This window comes from Hemiscyllium ocellatum, chromosome 12 (assembly GCF_020745735.1).
Source record: "Hemiscyllium ocellatum isolate sHemOce1 chromosome 12, sHemOce1.pat.X.cur, whole genome shotgun sequence".
NCBI classification, from domain to species: Eukaryota; Metazoa; Chordata; class Chondrichthyes; order Orectolobiformes; family Hemiscylliidae; genus Hemiscyllium; species Hemiscyllium ocellatum.
Genome location: NC_083412.1, coordinates 7,622,933 through 7,638,585, shown reverse-complemented (window position 1 = coordinate 7,638,585; position 15,653 = coordinate 7,622,933). Strand labels below are relative to the sequence as shown.

General features: G+C 42.2%; 1 protein-coding gene across 4 annotated transcripts in view; it reads left to right on the top strand.

Annotated features, from left to right (window-relative positions):
• The window catches only part of dgkh (diacylglycerol kinase, eta), a 570,460-nt gene that overhangs the window by 118,229 nt on the left and 436,578 nt on the right, over positions 1-15,653 (top strand). The window lies entirely within an intron of this gene.

The following is a 15,653-nucleotide window of genomic DNA, read 5'->3' as shown; positions in this document are numbered from 1 at the left end:
AGCTCAAAAGAAAGCAAAACATGGAAGGTGTGTTTTGATTTCTGACCACTCTTTTTAATTCCCTAATAATATAGTTATAATTGCTGAGATTTAGTCTTTGTAAAATGGCTGAACAGAACCATATTTTTCTTTCCTTTAAAATATGACATCAAATGATACCTCGGTTTGCCATCATTCTATTAAGTGCCGTAAATACAAATACTGCTGTGTGAAATCACTATTATGTTTTAATCTCCTCCATCTTCCTCTCATGTAGAGTATTCAGAGCAGTTTATTTAAGCTTCGCCATGCTGCTAGAAGCTGAAATTAAATCTTAGCAGAAGCTCATTGTATGTGATCAGCCTCTTGATCCATTCAATGTTTTGTAATTGATGGAAACATTTCTGGCATTTGTTCCCATTGAAATAATACAGGGACACAGACACAGAATCATAGATTTGTTATTGTGAGGAAGGAGAATATTTACCCATTGCCTCAGCTTTCCAAATTCACATCATACTTAGTGCAATTCTCTTGCCTTCTTGCTGTAACTGTGCATATTGGTCCCTTTTCAAATAACCACCCAATTCCTTCATGCATGCCCTGATTAAATCTGCCTCCACCACACTTTCAGTCAGTATGTTCCAGACCCTAACCACTTGCAGTGTTCAACAATTTTCCACATATCACTTTTTGTTTCTTTTAGTAAATACATTCTAGACCCTCTTATTCTTGATCCTTTCATGATTTTCTTTAACTCTGATCAGATCCCTCATGATTTTGAATATTTAAATCAAATCTCCTTTCAGCCTTCACTGCTCCAAGGAAAACAATGTAAGCATCTCCAATTCATCCCTAGAACTAGTCTCTTCTGCTCTGTCTACACTCTTTTCATTGCATTTGTCACTTACTCAAGTGTGGTGCCCAGAACTATACTAGTTGAGGCTTGTACTTCGAAAGTGCCCTGTTGGCTCAAGTGATTACTGATGAAGAAATCCAGCATTGCCTTCAGTGAGCTAGCAAGATTGTGGTTTACAGAGCTGTCATCACTCTTGCTCTACTATATGGCTCTGAGACAGCAGACACCTCAAGGCATGGGAGCAGTAACACCAACGCTGCCTATGCAAGATCCTGTGAAATTGCTGGGAAGAAAGATGCACCAATGCTTGCGTCCTTGACCAGGCCAACATCTCTAGCATCGAGGTACTGATCACCCTTGATTGGCTATGATGGGCACATTTGTATGATTGACACGAGATTCCCCAAGCAGGTGCTCTACTCCAGAGGTCGAAAGGGCAAGCGAGACTCACGTTTCAGTGAGGCTCTCAAGGCCTCACTCGCGAAGTGCAGCATTCCCACAGCCACCTTAGCCAACACCATCTGAAGTGGAGAAGGAGCAGCATCCAAGAAGGCGTCAAGCATCTCGAGACTTCCCGTCAGGGAAAATATGGAAGCCAGGCGAAAACAGCGAAAGGAGCGCACTGCCATTTCAATGCTCCGCCTGCCCCGGATCTGACAGATCCCTCGCCTACGAGGGACTGCCTATGGTACATCCGCAATGTTGTAAGTGTGTAAATTTCAGAATTTTGAGTCGATGATAGTGAAGGAACAGGGATATATTTCCAGATAGGACGGTGTTTGGCTTGGAGTGGATTTAACAAGATTTGATGTTTCCATGAATCTCCTGTCTTTCTCCTTCTGTATGCTAGAGGACACATGTTTGGATAGTCCTGCCAAAGCAACCATCATGATAACTTGTTACAGTAGTGCATTTTGTAGATGAAATTGTCATGACCAGGTGAGACTCCTGAAGTGCTAAGGACATTTTAAATTTGTTATTTACAATGTTTTTTTCTTAAAAGAGGGCTGATACAGCCAAAAATGACTGTGGATGAAAATTAAGTGGCTGTCAGAAGAGAGTGATCCACAGGAAACTTCATGCACAGTCCTTCAAAGGAGGGAAGAGGCAAATAAAACAAAAGGACAATAATCTCTTGCAATGACAAAGATAGGAATGGGCTGACAACCCCCGAGTCAATAGAAGCCACCTCCTGTGGATTGTGTCCCAAACTGCAGACCTATTGTTTTTTCACTTTGAAGAATACATAAGGACAGGAATTTAAAAAGTCACTTTTTTAACTGCCTTGGAATGTATCAGCCTGCATTCCAACCTTAATGTGTTGTGTGAGTCACAGTAAAAGAACCAGCTCCTGATCACCCCTATGTTGCAGGTACAGACTGATGGTAGAGATACTCATTGCCTGACACTGGTGTGGTGCAAATGTTAGCTGCCACTTATTATCACAAGCCTGAATATTGTCCAGCTCTTTTCTGCATTGGGGTACAAATGGTTTCACTATTTGGGAGTCATAAATGGTGCTGAACATTTGGCAATTATCAGCAAATGTCGTCATTTCTGAATTTATGCTGGATTGGTGAACCAGCTGAAGAGGTTGGACTGAGAACACTACCTTGAGCAACTGCTCCAGAGATGTTCTGGAGCTGATATAACTGACCTCCAGCAACCACAACCATCGTTTGAGTTAGATATGACTCCAAATAGCAGACAGCTTTTTCCTGATTTTCATTAACTTCAGTTGTACTAATGCTACAATTAGTTAAGTGCTACCTTGGCATCAATGGCAGGCACCCTCGTTTCTCTCGAGTTTAAAATGTCTGTGTCTGGGCCAGGATTGTAATAAGTTCTAGGGCTCAGTGGGCCCCTGGCAGAATTCAGATGGATTAAGTGATCAGGTTATGGATATGGGTTTGCTCGCTGAGCTGGAAGGTTCATTTCCAGACATATTGTCACACTACTAGGTAACATCTTCAGTGGGTCTCGGGCAAAACACTGCTGAAAATTCCTGTTTTCTATTTGTATGTTTGGGTTTCTTTGGGTTGGTGATGTCATTTCCTGTGGTGAAGTCACTTCCTGTTCCTTTTCTCTGGGTAGTAGATGGGCTCTAACTCAATGTGTTTGTTGATTAGAGTTCCGGTTGGAATACCATGCTTCTAGGAATTCTCGTGCATGTCTCTGTTTGGCTCGTCCTAGGATGGATGTGTTGTCTCAGTCAAAATGGTGGATCTTTCCTCATCCGTATGTAAGGAAACTAGTGAGAGAGGATCATGTCGCTTTGTGGCTAGTTGGTGTTCATGTATCCTGGTGGCTAGCTTTCTGCCTGTTTGTCCAATATAGTGTTTGTTACACTTCTTGCAAGGTATTTTGTAAATGACAAGAGTTTTGCTTGTTGTCTATATTGGGTCTTTCAAGTTCATTAGCTGCTGTTTTCGTGTGTTGGTGGGTTTGTGGGCTACCATGATGTCAAAGGGTCTGAGTAGTCTGGCAGTAATTTCCGAGATGTTTTTGATGTAGGGGAGAGTGGCTCGGGTTTCTGGACATGTTTTATCTGCTTGTTTGGGTTAGTTGCTGAGAAATCGGCGGACTGTTCATTGGGTACCCATTCTTTTTGAATACACGGTATAGGTGATTTTCCTCTGCTCTGCATAGTTCCTCTGTGTTACAGTGTGTGTTTCATGTTGAAATAATGTTCTGATGCAGCTTCATTTGTGTATGTTGAGGGCGGCACGGTAGCTCAGTGGTTAGCACTGCTGCCTCACAGCACCAGGGTCTCAGGTTCCTGCCTTGGAGGACTGTCTGTGTGGAGTTTGCACATTCTCCCCGTGTCTGCATGGGTTTTCTTCGGGTGCTCCGGTTTCCTTCCACAGTCACAAAAATGTGCAGGTCAGCTGAATTGGCCATGCTAAATTGCCCTTAGTGTTAGGTGCATTAGTTAGAGGGAAATGGGTCTGGGTGGGTTACTCTTCGGAGGGTCGGTATGGACTGGTTAGGCCCAAGAGCCTGTTTCCACACTGTAGGGAATCTAATCTTTTAAAAAAATACGAATTTGACCCATATCCCTCTAAACCCTTTTTTTATACCCATCTAGATGCCTTTTAAATGTTGCAATCATATTGGCTTCCACAACTTCCTCTGGCAGCTCATTCCATACATGTACCATCCTTGGCATGAAAATGTTCCTTATGTCACTTGTGTATCTTTTCCCCATCACCTTAAATCTATGCCATCTAGTTTTGGACTTCCCACCCAGGGGAAAAAAATCTTGTCAATTTACACTATTGATACCCCTCATGATTTTATAAACTTCTATAACGTTCCCCCCCCCAACCCCCAGGCTCTGACACTCCAGGGAAAACAGCCCCAGCCTATTCAGCCTCTCCCTCCTACAGCTCAAACCCGCCAACCCTGGTAACAACCTTCTAAATCTTTTCTGAATTCTTTCAAGTTTCACAATATCTTCCCTATAGCAGGGAGACTAGAATTGCATGCAGTCTTCCAAAAGTGGCCTAACCAATGTCCTGTACAGCTGCAAGATGACTGCCTAACACCCGGACTTGATGCGTTGACCAATAAAGGCAGGCAAGCAAACCAAACACCACCTTCATTATCCTATCTACCTGTGACTCCACTTTCAAGAACTGTGAACTTACACTTGAAGTCTTTTTTTTTCCAGCAACACTCCCCAGAACTTTACCATTAAGTGTATAAGTTCTACTCTGGTTTCCCTTTCCAAAATGCAGCACCTCACATTTATCTAAATTAAACTCAATCTGCCACTCTTCGACCCATTGGCCTGTCTGATCAAGATCCCGTCAGACTCCGAGGTAACCTTCTTCTCTGTCCACTACACCAATTTTAGTGTTATCTGCAAACTAACTAACCATACCTATTATGTTCACATCCAAATCATTTATATAAATGACAAAAAGCAGCGGACCCAGTACTGATATTGTGACACACTACTGGTCACAGGCCTCCAGTCTGAAAAGCAACCGTCCACCACCAACCTTAGTCTTCTACCTTCGAGCCAGTTCAGTCACCACATAGATAGTTCTCCTTATATTCCATGTGATCATTCTACCCCTAATCCTCCCTTCTTGAAAATGATAATTTCAACCCAAGCTTTTGCCCCTCTCTCATTATTTCACGAATCGCAGTATAAACTTGTTGTCAACATCCAGCACTTATTCAACAATAACCTGCTTTTGAGAAGATTTGTCGCTCAGGTTGAGGTTCTGGATGTAGGTTTGCTCGCTGAGCTGGAAGGTTCGTTTCCAGATGTTTCATCACCCTACTACGTGACATTTTCAGTGGGCCTCAGGTGAAGCACTGCTGGCAAATGGGACCACATTTATATCGGATATCTGGTTGACATGGACAATTTGATTGAAGGATCTGTTTCTGTACTATATATCTTTCTGATTCTATGTTCCATCACTTTGATGATTTGAGGGTAGAGTGACTAGGTGCTTATTTGCCACGTTAGATTTATACTGTTTTTTTTTGTGAAGGAAATCACAAGATGTACCTGCGCAGTTTTTAACATTTATGCCACTCTTGTAGCTATACTAAAACAGCTTAGTTATGAGTACAACACATCTTGGAGCACAGGCCTTCAGTAATATTGTCAGAATGTTATCAGGACCCATAACCTTTGCACTATCCAGTGCCTTCATCTGTTTCTTATATTGATATGGAGTGAATTGAACTGAGTGAAGACTGACATCTGTGACACCATAGCCACAGGAGGGGGTCAAGCTCTTCTATTCTGCATGGCTACATGTAACTCTGATTTTTCGAGAATGTCAGTGTTAGGCTGTTGCTTCATGAATCTGTGAGATAGCTCTCCAAGTTTTGGCATAAACCCACAGTTGTTAGTGAGGCAGGTTTTGCAAGGTTGACAGCTATTTGCACCATTGTCATTTCCTGGGTCTTAGTCAATGCTGGGTGATCCATCCAGTGTCATTCCTTTCATTTGACTTTGTAGCTGATAAAAAACAATTGATTGGATTACAAGGCTATTTCAGAGAGCAGTTAAGAATAAACCGTTTTGCTGTTGGATCTCAAGTCACTTGGTGGCCAGACCATGTGAGAGTAGTAGTTTTCATTTCCCTTAAGAATATCAGTGAACCAGATATTTTGTTTGCAAAATTAGCAATGGTTTCATCATTAGACTAACTATTAATTCTTATTTAAATTTCACCACCTGCCACTGTGGGATTTGAACCTGTGCACTCAGGGCTTTAGACTAGGGTTCTTCTGGATTACTATTACGTTCGCTATGTAATCCTGAGTATGAGTTTGAACTCACTGGGTGTACCGGAAGCTACATATATTAGTACACAGGGACCTTTTCTTTCACACATATAGAGCATGTAATCACATTACGTCTCATAAAATCATACAGTACATCAGGTCTGGTGGAGTAACCTTTAATGTGATGACACTTCAAGTGTTCAGCCAAGTGTTTTTTTGTTAAAGGTTTGGAGATTACCCACCTCAGCTACCTTTCCAGGGTCTGGATAGGATGCTGTTTGGAGGGTCGTTGTGGACTCACTGAGCTGAATGGCCTGCTTCTACATGGAGGGATTCTATGATTCTACTCAGACTCATGCTTACTCTGCCAGCCAAACTGTCACAAGCTGTTTTTTCTAGTTCACGAAAGGCAGCTTCATTTTCTGCTTGTGTAGATCTGGGAACTGTAGTTACAGTGTCTACAGTTTCCTATTCAGGCATTTTATAAATTTGTTGCCTAGTGGGTATGGGTTGGGACGAAGCACCAAACATTCAATATTTACCGTACTGACTTGGAAATATATTGCTGCTCCTTCAGTATTGCTGAGTCAAAATCCTGGAATTTCCACCCTAACAACATAGTGGGTATTTCTCGACTCTAAGTACTACAGTAGTCTCTGAAGGTAGTTCACCACCATCCTAACAACTGATGATGCCAATGATGCCCACATCCCAGGAGCAAATAACAATATATTATTATATTATATTCCCTACAGTGTAGAAACAGGCCCTTTGGCCTAACTAATCCACACCGACCCTCTGAAGAGCTACCTACCCAGACCCACACCCCAAGTAATCCATCTAACACAACGGGCAATGTAGCATGGTCAATTCACCTGACCTGCACATCTTTGGACTGTGGGAGGAAACCGGAGCACCCGGAGGAAACCCATGCAGACACGGGGAGAATGTGCAAACTCCACACAGACGGTTGCCCAAGGCTGGAAAATCTATCAATGCCAAATAAACTGAGGAGCAGACAAGCCAAGTCGATGATTTTATTGCAAGTATCATAGATTCCCCGCAATGCGGAAGCAGGCCATTCAGCCTATCAAGTCCACACCAACCACCAAAGATCATCATCATCATCATCATGTATATGGGGAATGGAGAAACAAATTATAAAATAAGGATTGGAAAATCAAGTATTGAGAAATAATGGCTACGGGTGGAAAAATCAGAATATAATCTACAGGAATGGGGAACTATATATGGGGTTAATAACTATGTACTAACAGCTAGACTGCCTTGTTGGTGACATCAGAGTACTTGGATCTAGACTTTAGTAAGAACGTTAGAGTGAAATTGTATTTAACTATGCTTCTGTATCTAGTGTAAATAATTGTGTTCATCAGTGTACACTGTTATGGCGTCCAGTCCTCATCTGAGGAAGCCATTTTGAATTTCTACGTGATATTTTTACATGGTGGCAACAATGAGATCAAAACCCATGTTCCTTTGAAGAGAATGAAGTCTCGTTCAGTTTCTGGAACACACCTTTAAAAGACTGATTCCTTCGCTGTTCTCAATCAATGTGAAGTAATCCTGAGTATGAGTTGCCTTCTGTGTCTCCTGCATGCTCTTTGATCAGCTATCACAGAAGCCAACTTGAATAAATCCAGGAAAAAAAGTGGAGCACTATTGTACAAATAGGCCGTTTCTTTTTACCATTGCCATGAGGCACAGGAACTGCTAACTCCCTGCCATGGAAAGTCAATTCGTTATGGAGTCAGAACCAATATGGCTGAATTTTGCATCATTTTCTTAATTCTTGCTCTTTTAGTCAATACAGACCATGACTTCCTCAGACACAACACAGTGACATGGTGCTCGCTGCTGCCTCATAGCACCAGGCACCTGGGCTCAATTCCACCCTCTGGCAACTGTCTGTGGAGTTTGCACGTTCTTCCCGTGTCTGAGTAGATTTCTGCTGGGTGCTGTGGTTTCCTCCCACAGTCCAAAGATATACAAGTTCGGTGGATTTGACATGCTAAATTGCCCATAATGTCCAGGGATGTGTAGGTTAGGTGCGTTAGCCATGGGAAATATCAGGTTCCAGGGAAGAGTAGGGGGACGGGTCTGGATGGAATGATCTTCAGAGGGTCAGTGTGGACTTGTTGGACCAAATGGCCTGTATCGACGCTGTCAGGATTATATTAAAACAATGTCGGCATTGGAGTCTACCAGCAAGTGGCTTTTGTAAACTTGGTTTTGCTGTTCGCATGAGGTTCCCTGAACCTGCTGTGATAATTAGACAAGTACAATGTATAAGGATGATGATTCATTAATGGGGGAATCATTATATAACAAAAAAGGGTGTGGAAATCAGTAACAATGCCATCTTGTAGCCTCGAGGATATGCAGGTATTTGTTGTGTAAGTTGCATTAAAGCATTAGAAGCATTTTTTAAAGTCTTCCTCTCATTGGTACCAGCAAAATCTTCTATAGGTTGTCTGCATATTCTGCATACATGGAGCTGTTCATCGTGTCTTGTTATTATGTCTGGTTTATTGATATAGAGTATTCCATATAGACACAAGTTTTTCAGCTTAACTATTATATCTAGTTGTTTCATGTCCAGTCAAGTCTCCTGTGTCTCTGCTGTGGCCTTTGTGTAACCTCCCCATTTTAGGAGCCCTTTTCTTGGCTAAATTGAGAAATTGATAACCAGGTTTCCAGTGTACCACAGGTGCAGATCTTAGTTTGGTTTCTTGCAAATGCATGAGACTGTCCAGAGTTGATTAACTTTCTTGAACTTGACTTTACAGTCTGTTTATTAAAATCTATTTCCATGCGACACATAAGAACAAGTATTCTTCTTGTATAAGTTGCTTAATTTTAGTTGGCTGTTAATTTGAATAGACCTTTGAATTTGTATGCTTTCTGAACAAGTTTTAATCATTTTGTTTAGTTTGAACTACAGTACTAGTTGAATATTTTTCAAACATAAAATGTATGTTTTTTTTATATTTTGAATTAACTTAGACTTTGAATGAATAGAAGCCAGTACATGTTTGGTTCATCTTGTTCTGATGATTGAAGCTTGGGATTTTGAATTTGAACTGTTAATTTGCAGCATTCCTCTGATTCATTATCTAACAACTTCAAAAATTGTGTATCATTGCCCTGGGTTGTGGTTGATGGATACAAATGATTGTAGTGTTCATAAAAGGGATTGAGCAAGACATTACTCTTCTCAGATATGATTGTCAAAATTTTGACAAAGGTTGTAATGATAAAATGACACATGCTATTAGATGTGTTTTTAAAATGCCAATTTGCAGTTTTTATTTTGATGTACAATGAGAGATGATTATTTATTCACAGAGATCATAAAACTACGTGTTTTTCCCTTATTAAGGTTTTATTCAATTTTCCCTTTTACTTATTTTAATTAATTTGCTTCCAGTAGCCTTTTGCTCTGTGCATTTCAGATCGTAACAAGTTGTTGCATTAAAGAATTTCTCCCCATCTCTCCTCTCGTTCTATTGCCAATTATTTGAATCTATGCTTTTGGATTATCCAGTTAAAAATCACCAGGTTATAGTCCAACAGGTTTAATTGAAAGCACTAGCTTTCGGATCACCGCTCCTTCATCAGGTAGTTGTGGAGTATTTGGATTATCTGTCCTCCTTTCATTGTGGTCAGTTTATTTATTTACAGTATAAAATTCTCTCGTAATTTTGAACATCTCCATAAAGTCTCTTGAAACCTTTTTTTTTCATTCATTTATTCATTAACAGAATGTAGGTGTCATTGGGGGAACACTAATTATTGCCCATCCCAAATTGCATTTGTGTCGTAGAGAATGGAAACAGATCCTTCGTACAACCTGGTCCATGCTGACTAAGTTTTCCCAAACCAAACCAGTCCCACTTGTCCATCTTTGGCCTATGTCCCTCTAAACCTTTCCTATCCAAAAGTCTTTTAAATGTAGTAAATGTATCTCCATCTACCACTTCCTCTGGCAGTTCATTCTTCATACGAATGGCCCTCTGTGTGAAAAAGTTGCCCCTAAGATCCTTTTTTAAATCTTTCTCCTCTCACCTTAAAAATAGACCTCCTATTTTTGAACTCCCCCAACCTAGGGAAAAGATCATTTGAAGAGGTGGTGACGAGCTATTCTGGGGAGAACACTCCCAGCTTGTCTAGTCTCTCTGCAAGTTGGACTGCCACATCTCATCTGTTAAATGTCCTTTGGATCTTGTTCAAGGTTGTACTTTCTTATTTCTACACCAGAAAGACACCAGTACATTTTCTTATATTTGAACAATTTATTGATGGTTTTGCCTCCATCACTGGTGTAACATTTCTTATCTTGATGTTACTGCCGTGTAGCTACTAAATAGCAGGCGTACACCCCGATGTTTCAGAAAGAAAGCCTGGTATAGAATCAGTTATCAAGTCAAAAAGTCATAGAGCTGTAAAGCACGGTCCATCTAGGCAAAAGTGAGGACTGCAGATGCTGGAAACCAGAATTTGGATGAGAGTGGTGCTGGAAAAGCATAGCAGGTCAGGCAGCATCCAAGGAGCAAGAAAATCTACGTTTCAGGCAAAAGCCCTTCATCAGGAATGGAGGCATGAGCCTCCAGGATGGATAGATAAGTGACTTATTTCTCCACCCTGGAGGCTCCCTGCCTCCATTCCTGATGAAGGGCTTTTGCCTGAAACGTAGATTTTCTTGCTCCTCGGATGCTGCCTGACCTGCTATGCTTTTCCAGCACCACTTGAATCTGAAACCATCTCATCAATGCTGACCAGATATCCGAACCTAATCTAGTCCCACTTGCCAATACCTGGCCCAAACCCCTCCAAGCCCTCCTTCTTCGTATGCCTCCCCAGATGCCTCTTAAATGTTGTAATTGTACCAGTCTCCACCACTTCCTCTGGCCACTCATTCCACACATGCATCACCTCTGCATGAAAAAGTTGCTCCTTAAGTCTCTCTTATATCTTTCCCATTTCACCCTAAACCTATGCCCTTTATTTCTGGAGTCCTCCACCCCAGCGAAAAGACCTTGTCTTTTTGAATTAGAATTAACATCCTATAGTGTCTAAGTAGGCAGGCCAAGCAAGTCCACACTGACCCTCTGAAGAGTATCTGACCCAGACCCATTCCCCTATGTTTACCCCTGATTACTGCACATCTTTGAACACTATGGGCAGTTTAACTTGGCCAATTCACCTAATCTGCATATCTTTAGATTGTGGGAGGAAACTGGAGTAACCGGAGGAAACCCCCACAGACATGGCGAGAATTTGCAAACTCCACACAGTCACCTGAGGCTGGAATTGAACCGGGTCCCTGGTACTGGGAGCAGCAGTGCTAACCATTGAACCACTGTGCCGACATTTACCATATCCATGCCCTTCATGATTTTATAAACCTCTATAAGGTCACCCCTCAGCCTCTGACGCTCCAGGTAAAAGAGCCCCAGCCTATTCAACCTCTCCCAATAGCTCAAATCCTCCAACCCTGGCAAAATTCATTGTAAATCTTCTCTGAACTCTTTCAAGTTCCACAGCATCCTTCCGATAGAAAGGAGACGAGAATTGCATGCAATATTCCAAAATGTGGCCTAACCAGTGTCCTGTACAGCCACAATTCCTATACTCAATACTCCGGCCAATGAAAGAAAGCATACCAAATGCTTTCTTATATACCTGCAACTCTACTTGCAAGGAGCTATGAACCTGCACTCCAAGGTGTCTTTGTTCAGCAACACTCCGAAGGACCTTATCTTTAAGTGTATAAGTCCTGCTAAGGTTTGCTTTCCCAAAATGCAGCACCTCACATTTATCTAAATTAAATTCCATCAGCCACTCCTCAGCCCATTGACCTATCTGATCAAGAACCAGTTGTAATCTGAGGTAATTTTCTTCGCTGTCCACGACACCTCCAATTTTGGTGTCATCTGCAAACTTACTAATTATATCTCTTAAGCTCGCATCCAAATCATTTATGTAAATGACAAAAAGTAGTGGACCCAGCACCGATCCTTGTGGCACTCCACTGGTCACAGGCCTCCAGTCTGAAAAACAACCCTCCACAACCACCCTCTGTCTTCTACCTTCGAGCCCATTCTGTTTCCAAATGACTAGTTCTCCCTGTATTTCATTAACCTTGCTAACCAGACTCTCATGGGGAATCTTGTTGAACGCCTTCCTGAAGTCCACATAAATCACGTCCACTGCTCTACCCTCTTTGTTACTTATTCAAAAAATTCAATCAGGTTTATGAGACACGATTTTCCATGCACAAAGCCATGTTGACTATCCCTAATCAGTCCCTGCCTTTCCAAGTACATGTACATCCTGTCCCTCAGGATTCTCTCCAACAACTTGCCCACCACCAACATCAGGCTCATTGGTCTGCAGTTCCCTGCCTTGTCCTTACCACCCTTCTTAAACAGTGGCACCATGTTTGCCCATCTCTAGTCTTCCAGCACCTCACCTGTGACTATCAATGACACAGATATTTCATTAAGAGGCCCAGCAGTCCCTTCCGTAGCTTCCCACAGAGTTCAGGTCCTGGGGATTTATTCACCTTCATGTGTCTTAACACAACCAGCACTTCCTCCTGTGTAATATGGGCATTTTTCAAGGTAACACCCCACATTCTATATCTTCCATGTCCTTTTCTATAATAAACACTGATACAAAATACTCGTTTAGTATCTCCCCCATCTCCTGCAGCTCCGCACAGAGGCTGCCTTGCTAAACTTTGAGGGGCTCTATTCTATCCATAGTTACTCTTTTGCCCTTTAATGTATTTGTAAAAACCCTTTGGATTCTCCTTAATTCTCTTTGTCAAAGATACGCCATGTCCCCTTTTTGGTCTCCTGATTTCCCTCTTAAGTATACTTCTACTGCCTTTGCACTCTTCTAAGGATTCACTCGATCTATCCTGTCTGTACCTTATATATGCTTCCTTCTTTTTCTTCATCCTCAATTTCTTTCGTCATCCAGCATTCCCTATTCCTACCAGTCTTTCTTTTCACCCTAACAGGAGTGTACTGTCTCTGTACTCTTATTATCTCATTTCTGAAGGCTTCCCATTTTCCAGCCGTCCCTTTACCTGTGAATTTCTGTCCCCAATCAGCTTTTGAAAGTTTTTGCCTAATACCATCAAAATTAGCCTTTCTCCAATTTAGAACTTCAACTTTTAGATTTGGTCTATCCTTTTCCATCACTAGAGTCAGAGTCCTAGAGATACAACAGGATCTTGACCAGATGGGCCAAAGGGCTGAGAAGTGGCAGATGGAGTTTAATCCAGAGAAATGCGAGGTGCTGCATTTTGGGAAACAAATCTTACTTAATGGTAAAGTCCTAAGGAGTGTTGCTGAACAAAGAGACCTTGAAGTGCAGGTTCATAGCTCCTTGAAAGTAGAATTGCAGGTAGATGGGATAGTGAAGAAGGCGTTTGGTATGTTTTCCTTTATTGGTCAGAGTACTGAGTACAGGAGTTGGGAGGTCATGTTGCAGCTGTACAGGACATTGGTTAGGCCACTGTTGGAATACTGCTTGCAGTTCTGGTCTCCTTCCTATCGGAAAGATGTTGTGAAACTTGAAAGGGTTCAGAAAAGATTTACAAGGATTTTGTCAGGATTGGAGGCTGTGAGCTATAAGGAGAGACTGAACAGGCTGGGGCTGTTTTCCCTGGAGCGTCGGAGGCTGAGGGGTGATCTTATAGAGGTTTACAAAATCATGAAGGGCATGGATAGGATAAATAGACAAAGTTTTTTCCCTGGGGTCGGGGAGTCCAGAACTAGAGGGCATAGGTTTAGGGTGAGAGGGGAAAGAATATAACAGAGACCTACGGGGCAACTTTTTCATGCAGAGGATGGTACGTGTATGGAATGAACTGCCAGAGGATGTGGTGGAGGCTGGTACAATTGCAACGTTTAAAAGGCATTTGGTTGGGTATATGAATAGGAAGGGTTTGGAGGGATATGAGCCAGGTGCTGGCAGGTGGGACTAGATTGGGTTGGGATAACTGGTCGGCATGGACGGGTTGGACCAAAGGGTCAAACTAATAGAATTATGGTTGTTGGCCCTAATGTGCTCCCGCACTGACACCTCAGTCATCTGCCCTGCCTTATTTCCCAAGAGTCGGTCAAGTTTTGCACCTTCTCTAGTAGGTACATTCACATATTGAATCAGAAAATTTTCTTGGACACACTTAATGAATTCCTCTCCATTTAAACCCTGAATACTATGGCAGTCCCAGTCTGTGTTTGAAAAGTTAAAATCCTCTTCCATAACCACCCTCTTATTCTTACAGATAACGGAAATCTCCTTACAAATTTGTTTCTCAATTTCCCGCTGACTATTAGGGGGTGTATAATACAATTCCAAGAAGGCGATCATCCTTTTCTTGTTTCTCAGTTCCATCCAAATAACTTCCCCAGATGTATTTCCGGGAGTATCCTCCCCCAATACAGCTGTAATGCTATCCCTTATCAAAAATACCACTCCCTCTTCTCTTGTGCTTTCCTTTCTGTCCTCCCTATAACATTTGTATCCTGGAGCATTAAGCTGCCTGTCCTGCCCATCACTGAGCCATGTCTCTATAATTGCTATGATATCCCAGTCCCATATTCCAAGCCATGCCTTGAGTTCATCTGCCTTCTCTGTTCGGCCCTTTGCATTGACTGTTCATCAGTCCTACCTTGTTCTCTGCTTTGTTCCTGCCTGCTCTGACTGCTTGACTTACTACTTTTCTCAACTGTACCTGTCTCAGATTGATCTCTTTCCTCAGTATCTCCCTGGGTCCCAACCTCCAACTTATTAGTTTAAATCCTCCCGAGCAGTTCTAACAAATCTCCCTGCAAGTATATTAGTTCCTTCCAATTTAGATGCAATCCATCCTTCTTGAACAAGTCACTTCTACCCCAGAAAAGATTCCAATGATCCAAAACTGTGAATCCTTCTTCCTTGCACCAGCTCCTCAGCCACTCATTCATCTGCTCCATCCTCCTATTCCTCGCGTCACTAGCTTGTAGCACTGGAGTCATCCAAATTTTACTATTCTCAAGGATCTCCTTTTTAAATTCCTGCTGAGCTCTTTGTCATCTCCCTTTAGAATCTCAATCTTTTCCCTTCCCAGGTCATTGGTTTCAATGCGTACAATGACCTCCTGCTGGGCCTTCTCCACTTTGAGAATGTTCTGCACCCTCTCTGAGACATCCTCGGTTCTGGCACCAGGGAAGCAACACGCCATTCTGATTTTTAGCTGTGCCTGTGACTCGAGAATTGCCTAACACAATCGATCACTCATTACATTAGACCCTAGCTTGCTACCATAAATTTGGCTGTTGGTGCTACCTTCCCCTGAGAATCCATCACCCTCTGTTTTCCAAAACAGCATACTTGTTTCAAATGGGGATAGCCACAGAAGACACCTGCACTAGCTGCCCACCTCTCTTACCTTTCCTGGAGTTAACCCATCTGTGTGAATGTATCTGTGGCTTTTCTCCCTCCCTATAACTGCCATCCATCACAGCCCTTGGTCTTGTAA